The following is an 18486-nucleotide window of genomic DNA, read 5'->3' on the forward strand; positions in this document are numbered from 1 at the left end:
ACCAGATATGCAGAGGTCACACAACAAGATGTCCTAAACGCAGAAGCTCTGCCTCCGCATGTCTCAGGGCAAGAAGCGGAACCGGAGGCCCTCACTGAGGCGTGTGGAGTGGTAGAAGGTAAGTCGGCAACTTTTTACACTGACTCCTGGAATGCATTTGGCATAGCTCATGATTATGGCCCAATATGGAAGGCCAGACAGCTTGTTATCTCAGTAGGACAGCCAATTAAGAATGGTGCAGCGGTGCAGAGTCTCATGGAAACCCTACTACTACTACCTGGCAATGGAGAATCCACACCGATTTCTACAACGGAGAGGCGAGAGATGACACCCTCGCCGACAACACAGCAAAGGCAGCGGCCCTCAAGCCGTGGAAGAAAGAAGAATAGATACTGACAGCATGAGTCAGTGATAAAAACTTTGGACTTTGATAAAACCTTTGGACTTTGATAAAAACTTTGGACTTTAATAAATACTTTGGACTCTGATAAAAACTTTGGACTTTGATATGTCAAGGACTTTACAGTTACAAGTCAATGAGGAAAGAAAGCAGTTGGGCTAAAAGACGGGAGCGACAGAACAGGACGGCGTATGGCGAACAATCAAAAGAACTTGCCTACAGAGGTCCCTGTTCCCCATGATGGCTCAACTGGTACACAGAATCAAAAGCAGCGATGACGGCGACACTGAACAAGAATGGGTGACACCTGGGTTCTCTGTAGCTGCTGCATCATTTGTCCAGTTAGCATGATCTTTGCCATATGCGAGTCCGGACAGAAGTAAGGTGGCCATATAACACTTGCCTTGACCACTCTACCCATTTCAGAGATTGCCAATTTGACCACATTCAGCTCACACCTGTTGGGGAGTATGAACATGTGCTTGTTGTTGCTTGAGTCTTTTTCAGGTTGAAGGCCCACCCTGATACTAAGGTAAATGAGCAGATAACCACACAGAAGCTCATGAATGAGGTAATCTGCAGATACAGGGTACCGGAAGTGAATGAGGTAAACGAAGGTACACAGGTGTTCTCTTCCAGACTCAGAGGCAGACACTGGGACACATATCTTGCAGCCTGGGGATTGGGTGCGCATCAAGAAGTTCCCCAGGAAGCACCCTCCTGAGCCCCGATTTAATGGCCCCTACCAGGTGCTTCTGACTACTGCCACAGCTGTGAAACTAGTCGAAAGACTTACATGGATCCATCCATGCTTCATACTGTAAGAAAGCTTCAGATCCGGGAGACCAGTCTTAGTTTTGCCAAGGACATTACTCTGGTTAGGGCTAGTGAGAGAGGAGGGTGGCAACTGGAATCCTTAGTCGGAAGAATATGGGGGTATGGTTACCTTCTAGTATAACTCGTTCAATGTTGATGAGGTACAATGCTAACAGGAGCAACAAGTCTAACTGTTGCGTGTGCGGTAGTGCCCGACTACACTCGGGGATGGTCCCCCCAAATCTCCCTGTAGATGCTGAAGAGTGGTTTATTAGTCTCTTCACGAACATTTCCGCTAATTACACTGTCCGTGAGAAATGGAAGAAGGAATACTCTATAACTACTTAAGTGTCTTGCACCGGAGAGAGTATTACTGACTACCCTGGAAACTACACCTGTCAGGCAATTAGGCAGGGTAGAGGGAGATTTTTGGGGAACTCACCAATATTTCCCTTGTTTAAAAAAGATGAAGAGCCAGTTCCGATAATGCCAACCACATACGCTACCAAAGAAAAGGAGAAATGTACTAGTACTGTGCCTGGCCCGATCTCCTAAGATGGATTGTCAGTGGAATTCCCATTTGCCAAGGGATAGTGCAGAAGACCTTAGGTTCCGGCGAGGGCACACCCTGTGGGGTGTTAACTTGTACAGATAGAGGGTATGGATGCCCGGAAATGAGCCCAGGGAATCCATGGCCTCCCTCTGAGGTGAGGTAGGGATCCCCCCCCTCCTAGGAGTAGGGACTTACGGGCAGTGGGAAAACCCTGACGCAAGGGTGAGGCGACCTGGACGTGTTCACCATTAGGACTATCTCCAGGAGGGACAATGGTGTGGGTGAAGATTAGGGAGTCCCACGCCGTGCGTACCTGTGCACACTACTAGTATGTACTTCTAGTACAGCACATTAGAGTGAGAAGAGAGACCCCTGGTGGTAGTTTTGATCTACACGTATACATTGACATCATAGGATAGCCAAGGGGGGTACCTGACAAGTTTTAAAAATTAGAGACCAAGTTAAAACTAGATTCGAGTCCATTTTCCCGATCATTAGGGTAAATAAATGTTGACTGGATTAATTATGTTTATTATAATTAACAGCGGTTTATAAATTATACTAGAGACGCCTTATAGGGACTAGTCGACCAATAGGACCTACCTCGACTATGACTTTTCAAAATAGAATGGCACTAGGTACGATTTTAGCTAAAAAAGGGAGTGTCTGTAAGATGATAGGGGAGACTTGTACCTACATTCCAGACAAAACGTGACCCGCAGGTAAAAACGCAGTTGCCATTAAGAAGCTGACCGCACTAACTAAAAAGAGCTAACCTTAGTCTGTTTTCCTCGGTTAGGTACCTAACAGGAGAAGGGAAAAATATAGAAAAATAAGTTTTAAAACATTGTGTAATTAGAACACTGTGATAGGTTTTCGCTAAGATTTTGCTTTATTTTATCTGCAGTGCACTCTGCTTATGTCCACGCAACATACCGGTGTTGCAACATACCGGTGTTACAACGCCCCTGGTCCTGTTACCTTGCCGCCTCTGGAAAAGGGAAGTGGGAATAATTACCTTGTAGCTCTTTCCTTCCAGACTAATATATATGATAATGCACTTACTAATAAGACAAAGATTCAGTCATGTTGATCAGTTATTAGATAGTCCTGATTTTGCACTCTTGTTGATGAATCGAGGTAACGTCAAGAAGGCGGGGTTCTATACAAGTTATGCAGTGTTTACCTGAAGTACTAAAAGTCGCACCTCTCCTAACCTGATTATATTTGTCACCTTTATAGTCATCCTAATTTCTGTTTGTCCTTGCATACAGTGTATTCCGACCCTGATGACTACCTGGTCCACCTGTCTCACTACGATGTCCAACAAAAAGCCCACTGTCAGCGCAAACGTCGTCATCATGGATCCAGAATACAATGATGTCGAACCATCCTATACCCCCATGACAGCAATAGCTCCAGTGTACAACACAATGCGAGTCTAGGGTCAGCGGTGGGGGTGGGACGGAGCAGGGCGAGTTTAGTGAAACAGATAGTTTCAAGGGGGGTCTGTGGTGGAAGCCCAGTATATATCTATATGGATCGGTGGGCCTTGGCAGTAGACAGTTGTCAATTTAACATTCTGTATACATATTTGCTTTCTGTCTTGCTACAAATATAATGTCCTTACAGTTATGCAATAGGTACTTCCGCTTATATGAAATATCTGTTTTATAAACTCTGCTGGATGGAATTTAGCACGCAACCAAGATATAAATATATCTGTTTGTCCGGTTGCATGGGTGATTAAAGGAACTAGGAAGTAGACAATGAACCGAATCTGAGACAAGCTTCCGCTTTCAAGTTACCGCGAAAATTTCCCCAGCGACTTTACTGGAAACAGACGCGAATAACATGGGAGGTCTATGCTATTATTAACTCATGATGTAACATCCAATCATATCGAAGGAACCACACGTGGCTCCAAGACAACCCACTCATTTCATCCACCACCTGATGGCCAATCACAGATGACCGGAGGATGGAAGAATTGCAAGATGCTTATCCAATAATTAAACAATACGCTGTATCTATGTAATCTTTGACCTGCCCAGATGGGCGGATGTGTTAAACTCTTAAAATAGGCTACACGCCGATCATTAAAGTTAGAATTGAGGAAGCTATGCATGCTGAACCTTGTGTCAGTGTGAAAACTTCTTATGCGCATTATCAATTCAGAATTAATATGGAAGGGTGTAAACATTCCAAATTGAGTAAGCCGTGGTTCCGCAAAGGAAGGTTCCTCGACACAGTCACGCACCTGCAAAGTATTGTGAGGGTATATATATATATTGCCATATGTGTTTTTTATGCTTTTATACCTATATGCAAGTTTTATTCAATTCCAAATGAGAAAAAACTTTAATACTTCGCCTTACATCAGATATTCCAAGGCTGAGAGAGATGTTCTAAGAAATTCAGAGAAGATACGGAACCAGACAAGGCCGCATGTACTTGGCCGATTTCCCAGAAGCGCTGGAACAAGATATTAAGATGTTCAAATGTACATGACTGTTATATGATTTTCACTGTCTCAGTCCGCAAATCCGGACTGCCCATATATGGTTATAAGCCCATCACCCCCTAGTGGTGAGAGGGCAGAGGGTATAAGATCTCATGTAATCTGTAATAAAGTGCGCAGTTTTTTCTCCCGTGTGAGGAGCTAGACCAGACTACTGTGTGTGGTGTCTCTTCTTACGGCCGGCAGCGGGGCAAGTGGGGTGGGCCGGATTGGTGTTGCACTTAGAATTTTAACCCTCATAAATGGCGCCCAACGTGGGGCGGTAAAATCGGAGCTTACAGCGCAATTCACCCGGATCCACGCTACTGAGAAACCGTCCTACTGCAAACCGAGCCTGATCAACTCACTTAGAACTCCAGGTAAGACAAACATATATTTATGTTGTGTTTTACGCTGGGAGTCTTGCAGCAGGACTGACTATCTGTGGTTTGTGACCGGACGGGTTGGGTTAAGAGTTCTACACGGTAACTCGTGTGGGCTCCGGGTTTGCCGTCATGGACCACTGACCGTGATATGCGCACCAATGGCTCACCCAGAAACTAGTCTGTAGTTTATTTGTACTTTGAAGTCCGTAGCGTTTTAGCGATAGTGGAGATTGGTTGATTGTTTGTTGTATCTGCAGAATTTTTTTTTCTCTTACTTTTCATTTGATCTCACAAGAGAAGGGACCCTCAGGTTAGTTTAGTTAGTTGTTAATGGTTTAGCAGAGAGGGATGCATTTTGTGAGATAAGGCCTCATAAGAGAAGGGACTTTCGGTTGTTTTGCCTTATATATGGGGCTAACGATTTGATTTCAGAGAGATGCATTTTATGGGGGCTGGTTCCATAAGAAGAAGAGACCTTCGGTTGCCTTGCCAGTATATAAGGGCCTGACAATTTGGAATTAAGAAGGATACATTCTGTGGAGCGTGTTATTATCATTGTTGTTTTTGTTGTAATATGCGTAAGACCTTATTAAAGAAGATAGAGCCCCTCAAGGGCTGCCGCCGTGTGGATGAATTTGTAGAATGTAAGAAAAATCTAATGAAAATGTGTGACACCGACCGCATGGCAGATTACAAAATGGTGTCTTGGAAGGAGGTCTTTAGGACCCAGAGGTGCCTTGGAAGACCAAGGTTTGCTAGAAGCAGAGAGACAGTCAGAGTAAGTTACGTATATACACATTATTTGTTTAAGAAAGTGTCCGTAAGTGAAATGTTGAAAAGTACAGTAAGTGATCAAGAGGGCGTCAGGAGAGTGTCTATTGAAGGTTGTATTGGCAGTTAGGTAGGGGAGAGAAATATAAGGTACAGGCAAGTCGATAAGTAAGTTACAATGCACGTGATTTGTTGGTAAAGAAAGAAAGAAAATGTGTATAATACAAGATAGATAATAGATAATATGTATAATCCATACTAGGTGGATATATATGTGTATATATATATACTGTATGTGCAAATAGTTAACAGCTTGCTCTTAGGGGAGAAGGGTTTGTTTACATGTAGCTGCAAAGTCTGTTCAGTCTCCAAGGTCAGGAAGATAACAGCGAGAGAGAAAATGTAATAACAACCTTGGTTAATATCTTTGCTTGCTTGCAATGAATTGAAATGAATTTAATTAGTTATACTGTCTTAGTAGGCAGGGAAATATAGTAATTTCTAATGTATATTCTTACTTATACAGGGGTTGAAAATGAATGTTGCAAGGTCCCAGCATATGTGTTAATTATGATTTCAAAATGTTTTTCAATAGTTTAAGCTAAAACAAATCAGTTTGTGTTTCATAGTCGCGGAGAGATAAGAGATTTGTTTTGAAAAAGTGGGGGCTTTCAGAACTCACTCCAAATTCAGGGTCACAGATTCTAAAACACTCCAGCGTTTAATACAGCATATAATAGCTTCAGTAGATAAGAAATATAGAATATTTCAGTCACTCAGCAAACTTTTTCACATAATTTGTCATAAATAGCGCTCATTCACAATCTCATCTCAATAGAATCATGTAATTTATAAAATAATAGCACTCACCTCGGTGTTTTTCAGCTGATGTATGTATGTTTGTCAAACTTTTTTTTTGTCCGTGCATCTGTGTGTACTGGTACACCTTTAAAGGGGGGTGACGGAGCAGACTTGGGAGCATGGATGGGTGAGAGTTGGTGACCCGTGTTCGGGCTGTGGTGGAATGTGTGATGTGGAAATTGACTGGGGGTAAAAGTCCCCTCCCCATGCATGGGATTTTGCTTGGTTGAGATGTGGACGTGTGGACGGTTAAGCTGAAATTAAGTTGAGAAGACGGACGCAATGTGCCAATATCGAAGGGGTGGAGCTAGATGATGTAATAGTACGTAGTAATGTTTCATCCCTCCTCCACGAGGGAGGGGGTGAGCAGCTAGTAATAATTTTTGTTTTGTTTTGTTTTTTTCTCCTGTCTGAAATTTGATAAAGATATTGCAGGCAGGACCAGACTAATAATGAATTCACTTAAAGGGATCTCACATTTCAAATATTAATAGATGTTTTGTAGATTATTCTGCCCCGATGTAACTCATGTTTCTGTTATAGGTGCTAACATCTTACAGGCCTTATCTGCATCCATCAAATCTTTTTACAATGTTATAATAACTTAAACCCGGCTACTATTCTTCCAATTGCGTACCCTGGTTTAAAGGGGGGGAGGAGAAGGCATAGGTGATCTAGGTATTGCAAATCAGCCATTTTTAAATTCAGCCATTTTTAAATTTTTTGCAAGCCAGTTTTAAATTTTTAAATTTTTTGCAACAAGGTTCTAATCTTTTTGAAATAAAATATCAGCCTGATTGTCTAGCAGTAATGCAACAAGAAAATTTAAGTTTTAAAAAGTTACTGAAAGCCCTTGTTAACAATGCATATTTTGAGTTGTTTTTTATAGATGGTACCAGGGTGATTGACGACTCCACACTGGATATACGGTGGTTACACAACAAGATGTCCTAAAAAGCAGAATGTCTCCGCATGTCGCAGTACAAGAAGCGGAATTAAAAGCACTCACGGAGGCGTGTAGAGTGGAGGAAGGTAAGACGGCAAACATTTACACTGACTCCCGGTATGCATTTGGCATAGCTCATGATTACGGCCCAACATGGAAGGCCAGACAGTTTTTTACCACAGCAGGACAGCCAATTAAGAATGATGCAATGGTGCAGAGTCTCATGGAGACCCTACTTCTACCTGACAAAGTGGAAAGCTCACACCAATTCCTACACCAAAGAAGCAAGAGGCAACGCCATCACAGGCCACACAGCAAAAGCAGCGGCCCTCAAGCCGTGGAAGACAGAAGAAAAGAAGAATTTGACTACACTTGGACTTTGATAAAAATCTTGGACTTTGATAAAAACATTGGACTTTGATAAAAATCTTGGACTTTGATAAAAATCTTGGACTTTGATTTAAACTTGAACTTTGATATGCTAATGACTTTACAGTTACGAGCCAGCAAGGAAGAAAAAGACAAATGGACTAAAAAGGGACGGCGTATGGTGAACAGTCAACAGCACTTGCCCACCATAGTCCCTGTGCCCCATGATGGCCCAGCTGACGCACGAAAAGACGCACCTCTCAAAGCAGTAATGATCTCGACGCTTGAACGAGGACGGGTGGCTCCTTGGTTTTCTGTAGCTGCTGCATCATTTGTCCAGTTTTGCATGATCTTTGCCGTAAGCAACAGGGCAGAAGTAAATTTGCCACATCACACTTGCCTAGACCACTCTACCCATTTCAGGGATTGCAAATTGGCTACACTCAGCTCCCACTTGTTGGGAAGCATGAAAATGTGCTTGTTGTTGTTGTTGATGTCTTTTCAGGTTGGAGACCTACTCTGTTACCAAAGTAAATAAGCAGGTAATCGCACAGAAGCTCATGAATGAGGTAATCCGCAGATATGGGGCACCGGAAATGATTGAGTCAAACAAAGGTACAAATGTCACAGGTGAAATAATGCAACACATCATGTCTGTTTTGGGTATATTCCAGGCTTTTCACACACCCTACCGTCCGCGGAGTAGGGGGAAAGTAGATATAAAAGGCAATGAAGAAAATGGTAAAATTTTGAATTGAGTGTTTTCCATTAGTTTTTTTTCCTTAGGAGGATACATGCCACAGTATCAGAGTTTGGGGAATGATTTTCTTGTTAATTTTGTCCTAGGTTTCTCCAAGGAATTGTCAATAATGTATTCTGTAGTCTCTGCTTTTCTCTCAGGTCCTACAGATGAGTGTCACAATCTAAAACCAGGTGACAGGGTCTATGTGAAAAAGTTTGAGAGAGAAACCCGGTTTTAAATGTCCTTACCAGATGTTGTTCACCATCCCAACTGCAGTCAAGCTCGAAGGAAAGCCCACTTGGATCCACACTTCGCACTGCAAAAACTAATGATCCTGTATATCCTTTACATGCTATAATTTGGTACAATTCCTCTAACACACACCTTTGACTACTGTACACTAGCCCCCTGTTTCAGAACAAATTAATATAATGAAATGTGCAATATGAAGACTACACTGAGGGTGAGAATCCAACACCGCATCATGCTAAGAGAGAAGTTGACGCTCCAGGTGGTAACTTTAATCCACATTTATACATAGATGCAATAGGAGTGCCAAGGGGGGTGCCAGATGAATTTAATTCTAGAGATCAGGTTAAAGCAGGTTTTGAGTCCTTATTTTCTATTGTCACTGTTAATAATAATGTAGATTAGATGAATTATATCTTTTACAATCAGCAGAGATTTGTAAACTACACCAGAGATGCTTTACAAGGGTTAGCTGACCAATTAGGGCCCACTGCATCCATGGCCCTAGAGTGGCCGTGGATATGATTTTAGCAGAAAGAGGTGGGGTATGTAATTTCCTGTTTGTGTATTATCCCTTTAATATGACCAAAATTTCCCTTGTTTGAAAAAGATGAAGAGCCAGTTCCGATAATGACAACCAGATACGTTACCAGAAGAATGGAGAGATGGACTAGTACTGTGTCTGCCTCAGTCTCATAAGATGGACTGTCAGTGGACTTCCCATTTGCCTAGGGAAAGTGCAGAAGACCTTAGGTTCCGGCGAGGGCACACCCTGTGGGGTGTTAACTTGTACAGATAGAGGGTATGGAGGCCCGGAAATAAGCCCAGGGAATCCATGGCCTCCTTCTGAGGTGAGGTAGGGATCCCTCCCTTTTAGGAGTAGGGACTTACGGGCAGTGGAGAAACCCTGACGCAAGAGAGAGACGACCGAGGAAGAGTGCAAGGTCTGATGCTTGATCTCCATATTAAGTTTTTTAGGGGGGTTTGTGAGGGTATATATATATATTGCCATATGTGTTTTTTATGCTTTTATACCTATATGCAAGTTTTATTCAATTCCAAATGAGAAAAAACTTTAATACTTCGCCTTACATCAGATATCCCAAGGCTGAGAGAGATGTTCTAAGAAATTCAGAGAAGATACGGAACCAGACAAGGCCGCATGTACTTGGCCGATTTCCCAGAAGCGCTGGAACAAGATATTAAGATGTTCAAATGTACATGACTGTTATATGATTTTCACTGTCTCAGTCCGCAAATCCGGACTGCCCATATATGGTTATAAGCCCATCACCCCCTAGTGGTGAGAGGGCAGAGGGTATAAGATCTCATGTAATCTGTAATAAAGTGCGCAGTTTTTTCTCCCGTGTGAGGAGCTAGACCAGACTACTGTGTGTGGTGTCTCTTCTTACGGCCGGCAGCGGGGCAAGTGGGGTGGGCCGGATTGGTGTTGCACTTAGAATTTTAACCCTCATAGTATGGACATGTGCACACACCATAGGTAATGCATTGTTGTAAATACAAACGTGTTTTTAACAAAACACGCCCGTGTGAACCCCCCCTGACTCCATATAATTGCCCGCTAAACACAGACCAATGACTGAGTAAAATATATATGAAAGTAGCCTAAAAGTGAAAAGTAAGTTCAGGACACCACTATTTTTGACAGTTTACTCCTGCAAGCCAGTATAATATCTATCAGAACTCAACAAATATAATTATTAATTATCATTATTATGTTGTACGGACAGCTGAAAATACAAAAAAGAAAGAAAAAAAGCACATTTAGAATAAATACTACTTATGTAATTGCTGTAATATTAATCCCAGGGAACACAATGTGCTAAAAGCAATAACCAGGTTGGAGTTCAGTGAAAAGTATTGTGTTTATTTTTTTTGTTGGTGTTTTAAAAGCTTAGAATAGAATTTGAATAATGACTACAATAACAATGAAAACACAGGAAATACCAGCATTAGAACATTTTGGTCATTGTGAGTATGCTGAAAGCAGCCCATTCACTTACAACAAAGAGAAACATACAAGGACTTAGGAAAAAAACAAGGCTGTAAGACAAATGATTTGTCTTTTTGCAGCTGTATAACAAATATTATTTACAGTTTACCTAAAGTTCTGTCAGTAGTCCTATACTATAAGATACCAAGTTGGGGTTGACTGCAAGTAGGTTACTTTATGATACCACACTCCATTTTCGAGTTCATGCACAACTGTTACATTATGGCTTTGTTTTGTACAGACCCTTAATAGGACTGTCAAAGAGGTGCATGAGGCTTGTTTCATATGGAGGTATATAGTCTTTCTGTTAGGGCGGTTTCACACGAGCCTATGCGCAAAATTGCTCACCGCAGTGCAGCATATTTATGCATTAACGAAATATAAAGAGCGACATAACCTATGTGTTGCGCACATGGCTAGGCATAGTACTGTACTTTTTGCACACGCAAGACCAGTTTACACACATGCGTGATATGCCCTTTCCGTGGATTTAACCCCTTAACGACCAGCCCATAGTGTTTTTACGTCCTCCCGAAGTGGGCTCTATTTTCTGAGGACGTAAAAACATGCTTCCTGCAGAGAATAGTGCCCCTCGGGCTGTGGACGTGACAGCTCCATGCTGTCGGTGTCCGCAGGTAGCTGACAGCATGGAGCTGTCATCCCGGGCTGTTCGGAGCCCCCCCCGGCATTGCGATCGGCGCTATGCAATGTATAGCGCCGATCGCAAAAAAGTAAACAAAACTGCAAAAAAAGTGACATATTCAGCTGCTCCGATGGATCGGATCCATCGGAGCAGCTGAAACTACTTACCGAGGTCCACCGCACGGCTCCCCGCTGTCCCGATGCTCCGGGCCCCGCAGCCGTCCTTCTGCGCATGCGCGCCAGGCGGCATTACGTCAGCCGCATGCGCAGAAGGCCCGGCGGCGCGGGAAATTTAAAATCTCCTGGCTCCCGGCTCCTGTAGGTAGCCGGGAGGCAGGAGATGTCAGCGGGGACTGCGGTGAGCGGTCCCCGGTACCGCGATCGCCATTATCCAATGGATAATGGCGATCGCGAAAAAGTGAAAAAAAGTTAAAAAAAAGTAAATGTTTCAGCTGCCATCATGGATCGGATCCATGAGGGCAGCTGAAAATACTCACCTCCATCCTCCACGATGTCTCCGGTGATCTGGAGCCGCCACGGGCTTCTGCGCATGCGCGCCGAGGGGAAAATGGCGGCGCATGCGCAGAAGCGCCGAAGCGGCGCGAAATTTTAAAATCCCCTGTCTCCCGGCTACCTTCAGTAGCCGGGAGACAGGAGATGTCACCGGGGACCGCGGAGTGCGGTTCCCGAGCACGCGATCGCCGGTATCCAACGGATACCGGCGATCAAAAAAAAGTTGAAAAAAGTTGAAAAAAGTTGTAGTTTCATCTCCCCTCATGGATCCGATCCATGGGGGGAGATGAAAATGCTCCCCCAAGGTCCCCAAAAGCCCCCCCAAAGCACAGGGCATTACCCTCTACTACGCATGCGCAGTAGAGCCTAAGGCAAAAGTTGCCTTAGGCATAGTTACTTGCAGGGACCAAAGTAATTGGTCCCTGCTGACATGGGTGGCTGTGATAAACCTATCACAGCCACCCATGTCTTTTGTTTAATAAATATGGCACACAATTAGTCCTGGTATCTCTCCTCTGTCACTGAGAGTGATTTGTGACAGGAGAGAGATAGCTGAGAAAAATCGTGTGCCATATAGAGAGTTAAAAAAAGAAAAAAAAAACCCGTTATTACCCGCCTTCACCTTCCCTTATACCCCAATTACCCTATTTTATCCCTGTCCACTTTTTTGGGGGCTATTTTTTTTTTTTTACCCCCATTAAAATTTTTTTTAATAAAATGGAGCGTAGGCGCTACACCACCGAGCAAGCGTACGCGCTGCTCATCGCTTCAAGCTCCGGTAGCGATGCTACCAGCGAGTCGGAGGAGGAGGAGGTTTTTTTTGAGAGTGACAACTCTGCCTCCAGCGCTATGGAGGTAGAGGAAGTCGTTGGGGCAGCGGGGCCAAGTTATGCGGCGCCCACCACTGTGTGGAGTGCCGCAAGTTTGTTTGCGCCCCGCATCCCAGAATTTTTAGCGGCTCCAGGCGTTAATCTGGACGTCGCAAATTTCACCCCGTATCATTTTTTTAATTTATTCATTACTGACGATGTGCTGCAGTTAATTGTCCAGCAGACAAATATATACGCTGGACAATACATGACCGCGCACCCCACGTCGGTTTATTCCGTGATGTGGACCGCCGTAGATGTCCCTGAGCTAAAAAAATTTTTGGGACTTATTTTACTAATGGGACTCGTAAAAAAGTCATCAATACGGTCCTATTGGTCCACGAGCGCCATTCTCGCGACGCCCGTATTTGCGTCGATAATGCCCCGACGCAGATACGAAAACATTCTGCGTTTTCTTCATTTTGCGAATAATACGCAAATCCCCCCAAGAAGTGACCCAGCATACGATAGACTGGGCAAATTAAGGCCCCTTATATCGCTATTAAGGGACGCCTTTAAAAACATTTATACCCCCCAAAAAAATCTGGCGGTGGATGAATCTCTGATGAGTTTCAAAGGGCGTTTATCTTTCCGCCAGTTTATTCCCTCAAAGCGCGCAAGATACGGCGTCAAGCTGTACAAAATCTGTGAGAGCGCCACAGGTTATACTTGCGACTTTTTTATTTACGAGGGCAGGGATCGCCAATTAAACCCCCCCAACTGCCCTGAAGACATTGGCATCAACGGGAAAATTGTGTGGGAGCTCGTGGGCCCTTTTTTAAATAAGGGGTACCACGTATATACTGACAACTATTATACGAGCGTCCCCCTTTTTAAAGCGTTACACGCCGCAGGTACAGGGGCCTGCGGAACTATCCGTAAAAATAGGGTAGGATTCCCACAGCCCCTTGTTTCCAGGCGTGTCGACAAAGGCGCGTCTTACGCACTGGCCTATGACCCCTTGCTGGCAGTTAAATGGCGTGACAGAAAGGACGTCTTTATGCTGTCCACTGTGCACGCAGACACCTCCGTTACAGTTAGGGAGAGGGGGGCTGCAGCGGAGAAAATTAAACCGGTCTGCGTCACAGATTATAATAAATTCATGGGGGGCGTCGATCTGTCAGACCAGGCGCTACAGCCCTACCTTGTAAAACGTAAAACGCGAGCGTGGTACAAGAAGGTAGCCATCTACCTTATACAGATGGCTACATATAACGCTCACGTGATTTATAAATCGTCCGGGGGCACGCTGAGCTTCCTCCAATTTCAGGAGGAGCTCGTAGAAAATCTTTTATTTGGGACCACCGCACCACAAGACGCATTGCAATTGGAGGAGGTGCGGAGGCTAACGGAGCGTCATTTTATGAATCCCATCCCCGAGACTGCGAGCAAAAAATACCCCCCAAAAAAAGTGTCGCGTCTGCACTAAGCAAGGGAGGAGGAGAGATACGCGTTTTTATTGTCCCACGTGCCCATCCCACCCTGGCCTTTGTAATTACCCCTGCTTTGAAATTTACCATACAGTTTTACATTATTAATTTTATTTCACATATAAAAAACGCCAAAAGGGTGTGTGGGTGGGGTGGGGGTCTTTTTAAGGAATCAGTTTTACTTTTATTATTAGTCCGTCTCCCCAGTTTTTCCTGCTTGAAACAAAAAAAAACGGTCCTAAAAGTGTCAAATTTGGTGAAAAAAATGAAATCACATTTATATTTCACTCACATTATAATTATTTAAAAAAATAAATTAACTAAGGGGTCTTGATGTCAAAATTGGGTCACTAGTGAGGGGCATTTTATTATTTTGGCAGTTTACTATCTCTACTAGTGTGCAATGGACCCTGTAAATTATTCAGTTGCGCCCTAAAATCAAACGGGTGCTCCATACACTATAGGCCTAGCCATGCGCCCTCTAAGAAAATTGGGGCTACAATGGGTATGTTTCTGAGCAAAGGACAAACAGGGGTACCCATTTTGGGGTGCAGGTCTTTATTCATATATGTGCTGTACAAAAAAAAATTTGCTTTTAAAATGACAGAATTACCAAAAAAATGAAAATCGTAATTTTTTTCTTCTGCTTGGCTTAGATTCATACAAAAACCATGAAGTCAAAAAAGACATTGTACCCCTAGATAAATTCGTTAAGGGGTCTAGTTTTCAAAATGGGGTCACTTGTGGGCGTTCTCCATCGTTTTGGTCACTCAAGGGCTCTACAAGTGTACAATAGGGCCTAAATCTCATTCAAGCAAATTTTCTGTTCGAAAAGTCACCGGTTGCTCTTTTCATTTTGGGCCCCATTGTGCATTCAGACATAAGATTAGGGCCACAATGGGTATATTTCTGAAAACAGGACAAACAGGGGTATGCATTTTGGGGTGCAAGTCTTTATTCATATATGTGCTGTACAAAGAAAACGCTTTTAAAATGACAGAATTACCCAAAAAATGAAAATCGTAATTGTTTTCCTTATGCTTGGCTTAGATTCATTCAAAAACCGTGAAGTCAAAAAAGACATTGTACCCCTAGATAAATTCTTTAAGGGGTCTACTTTTCAAAATGGGGTCACTTGTGGGGGTTCTCTATCGGTTTGGTCACTCAAGGGCTTTACAAGTGTACAATAGGGCTTAAGTCTCCTTCAAGCAAAATTTCTGTTCCAAAAGTCACCGGTTGCTCTTTTCATTTTTGGCCCCATTGTGCATTCAGACATAAGATCAGGGCCACAATGGGTATATTTCTGAAAACAGGACAAACAGGGGTATCCATTTTGGGGTGCAAGTCTTTATTCATATATGTGCTGTACAAAAAAAATCGCTTTTAAAATGACAGAATTACCAAAAAAATGAAAATCGAAATTTTTTCCTTCTGCTTGGCTTAGATTTATTCAAAAACCGTGAAGTCAAGAAAGACATCGTACCCCTAGATAAATTCGTTAAGGGGTCTAGTTTTCAAAATGGGGTCACTTGTGGGGGTTTTCCATCGTTTTGGTCACTCAATGGCTCTACAAGCATACAATAGGGCCTAAATCTCCTCCAAGCAAAATTTCTGTTCCAAAAGTCACCGGTTGCTCTTTTCATTTTGGGCCCCATTGTGCATACAGACGTAAGATTAGGGCCACAATGGGTATATTTCTGAAAACAGGACAAACAGGGGTATCCATTTTGGGGTGCAAGTCTTCATTCATATATGTGCTGTACAAAAAAAAACTGCTTTTAAAATGACAAAATTACCAAAAAAATGAAAATCTGAATTTTTTCCTTCTGCTTGGCTTAGATTCATTCAAAAACCGTGAAGTCAAAAAAGACATTGTACCCCTAGATAAATTCGTTAAGGGGTCTAGTTTTCAAAATAGTGTCATTTGTGGGGGTTCTCCATCGTTTTGGTCACTCAAATGCTCTACGAGTGGGCAATGGGGACTAAATCTACTTCAAGCAAAATTTCTTTTCGAAAAGTCACCAATTGCTCCTTTCATTTTGGGCCCCATTGTGCATACAGACATAATACTAGGGCCACAATGGGTATGTTTCTGAGCATGGGACAAACAGGGGTATCCATTCTGGGGTGCAAATCCTAATTTTCATGTGTACTATAGAAAAAAGTCCTGTCTTTAAAATGACATATTTGCAAAAATATGACATTTTAGTTTTTCTCTTCTAAATTGCATTGACTCCTGAAAAAAAACTGTGGGGTTAAAATACTCATGGCACCCCTCAGTGAATACGTTAAGGGGTGTAGTTTTTAAAATGGGGTCACTTGTGGGGGTATCTATCATTTTGACTCCTATGAGCCTTTCCAATCTTGGCTTGGTGTAGGAAAACAAAGTGTTCCTCAAAATGCTGAAAAGTAATGTTAAATTTGTACGTCTCCTAAATGGTTAAAAAAAAACAAAAGTTTTTCCAATGTGCACCCAAAATAAAGTAAACTGATGGAAATATATATCTTAGCAAAAATTTCTATATTATGTTTGCACATTTTTGAGATATTGCAGTTGGAAATGTGAAAAAATGACGATTTTTTCAAAATTTTCCCTATTTTGGCGCTTTTAATAAATAAACACAAATTCTATTGGTCAATTTTTTCCGCCTAAATGAAGTACAACATGTGGCGAAAAAACAATGTCAGAATCGCTTGGCTATGCAAAACCTTTCTGGTGTTTTTCCATGTTAAAGTGACACATGTCAGATTTGCAAAATTTGGCCTGGTCATTAAGGCGCAAACAGGCTTGGTCACTAAGGGGTTAATGGCTAGGTACACCCTTTCTGAGGATTTAATGGCTAGATACATCCTTTTCCGGGGATTTAATGGCTATTTAAACTAATGTATTCTTTCTCCTGCGTTTTGCGCAAGGTCACACCCTTTGCCTTGCGTATTTTTGCACCACCAATAAACCTCTATGCGATTTTTGCTGCACAAAGCGCAAGAAGATGGGGTGGGTCCTACTTTTTCCTGTGTTTACATGAAATGAATTCTATTCTCTGTGTTTATTGTATGCATATATTGTGTATGCAAATACTTGTGCAAACGTGGTCATGTGAAGAAGCCCTTACATTCCTGACAAAAGAGCCAGCCTGCTCCATCAGACTCCATGTATACGAAGATTACTGATGAGCAAACTTTTGAAAAGTTTGGTTTGACTGATTTGCCAAACATTTGCAAGAGGTTTAGGTCTGTCCAAATTAGTTCAAACTGAACTGCGAGATCAACAAAACCTCTAAAACTGGTGTACAACCCTGTCTAAGGACAGCTTCACATGAGCATATGTGCAAAAAAAGATGTGAGAATGAACCCTTTGAAATTTCATGTGCGCATAATTGTGGTGATTCATGCTCGTCTGTCGAAGTCCTTAAATGCACTGGAACAATCAAAATTGGCTGAAAGGTGTACACACAATGTAAATCCTAAGACTGGGACAAACAGGGACATCAAAGGTGCAATTGAGAGTCAAACCACTAATAAAGATGTTCAAGGCTCAAAAATGCAAAGTCAAACACAGTGCTCAACAACCTGCGGCTCTCCAGCTGTAGCCAAACTGCAACTCTCAAAGTGTTCTGACAAACACAGAATGGAATTTGCAGTCTTCTATACTTGAAGAGTCACAAATTAGAAATTACTGACAAAGACTTAGTGGTAATTAATAAATTCCCATGCTCTGTTGTGATAATATTGTATATCAACGAAACACCTAGTGTAAACATTTGCTAAAAGGACATGATGATAAAACTTTAATGTAAAGTTATTTATCAAAGCACTTGTTTTTAAATATCTTCAAGTAATTGGTTTTCTGTAAGAGAATACTGAAGTTAAATTAATTAATGGGAAAGTAGTCATCATTTATATCTTACATGTTAGCAACAAAAAGAAAGCATTATTTTAAGCAAAGGCAAAATCTTCATAACACTTAATTCCAGATGCAGTTAAAGTTTAGTAATGATATCTTATTAGCAATTAGCAAGATGTTCTATGAAGGCCTCTTGAGCACAATGTTCTGACTTTTTAGTGCATGGTGCTGTACATGAACAAACACTAATACTGCTGCTGAAATAAAAATGTAGTAATATACTAAATAACGTGAACTCTTTGTACATTAATGTTGTGTCACAGGAGAACAATTATGCAAAATTTCATTTCTTGAAGTTCTTAGCTTGAAGAATCTGCCATCTTCCATCTGCTGAATATGTTGTTTTGTTTGATATTTTAAATGAAGAAACCAGAGAAAATGAAATCATTATATGCCGACATTCATTAAATTACAATGACAATAAGAATTTTCACTTTTCATTGTAAAACCAAAACTGTAGGCTTTGTTGTATCTTAAAGGGAACCTGTCGTGAGGATTTTTATTCGGAAACTGCGAACAGA

Source organism: Eleutherodactylus coqui, chromosome 7, assembly GCF_035609145.1.
Source record: "Eleutherodactylus coqui strain aEleCoq1 chromosome 7, aEleCoq1.hap1, whole genome shotgun sequence".
NCBI lineage: Eukaryota > Metazoa > Chordata > Amphibia > Anura > Eleutherodactylidae > Eleutherodactylus > Eleutherodactylus coqui.